The sequence below is a fragment of the Mirounga leonina genome, unplaced genomic scaffold (genome assembly GCF_011800145.1).
Source record: "Mirounga leonina isolate KUSES-001 unplaced genomic scaffold, KU_Mleo_1.0 Mir_165, whole genome shotgun sequence".
Classification (NCBI taxonomy): Eukaryota; Metazoa; Chordata; class Mammalia; order Carnivora; family Phocidae; genus Mirounga; species Mirounga leonina.
In genome coordinates, this window is record NW_023270415.1 from 81,775,300 (window position 1) to 81,776,313 (window position 1,014).

Consider the following 1,014-nt stretch of genomic DNA (forward strand, 5'->3'; position numbering starts at 1 on the left):
CCCCCCCCCCCCCCCCCCCCCCCGGTAGACTGAACCTACAGGCACATCAGGACCCGCACACACAAGGGATGCCACATGCACTTACCTCCTTACACACCAACGCCTCCACTTATAGAGGACCCTGCACACACCCGAGCTGACCCCCGTGCACATAGGACCCCACAGGCACCACAGGGATCCCTGCATACTTAAGGGACCCTACGTGCACACCAACTCCACACGCCTATCATCCAGGCGCACACCGACGTCCACGCACATAGGAGACCCCGCATGCACATGGGAAGCCCACATTCACTGATCCCCCGGCACACGATTCCACAAGCACCAGGATCCTCCCCCACAGAACCATGCCCATGTACGGGACCGCATACGAACACTGAGAGTCCTTCACTCAGCAGGTACCCTGCTAGCATTGCTCCACGTGGACAGGGGACCCCATAAGCACACACTCACCCCCCTCAAGAAGTCCTCAGTCCCCCCAAACACTTCAGATCCTTGCTCAGAAACCCAGTTCCCCATTGGATCCCATTTAGGGCCTGCCCTGCGGTCAACCATGTGTCCAAGCCAAGTCCCCTGCCAAAGCTTCTCCCTCTCCAATCCATGCCGGAATAATCCTCTTCCTGCCACTTTCTGGTCACCTTCCTCCTCGTCCCTCTTGACGCATGATCCCATCTTCTGGGTTTCCAGGGTTGCTCTCAGTTTCATTAATTCCCTCCCCAAGCACTGTGAGACAGCCCACCAGCAGAAGGTGGTGGACATGCAGACACAGGGTGTCTCACACCAGTGCCCAGGCAAGACTGCCGTGCCATACCTGCGCAGGGGGGGCGGCAAGGGGACCCAACCCAACCTGGGCCAAGGGAGGCCTCCCAGGGGAAAGAAACTCTGGGGTCAGCTGCCTGGGCTAGGGAGAAAGGCATTGCTTCCAGCCCCTGACAACAACATGAGAGGGTTGGGGGCACAGAAGTGTTGGTGTTTTGGGTGGGTTGCGGGCAGTGGGGAAGCATGTCGACTTCA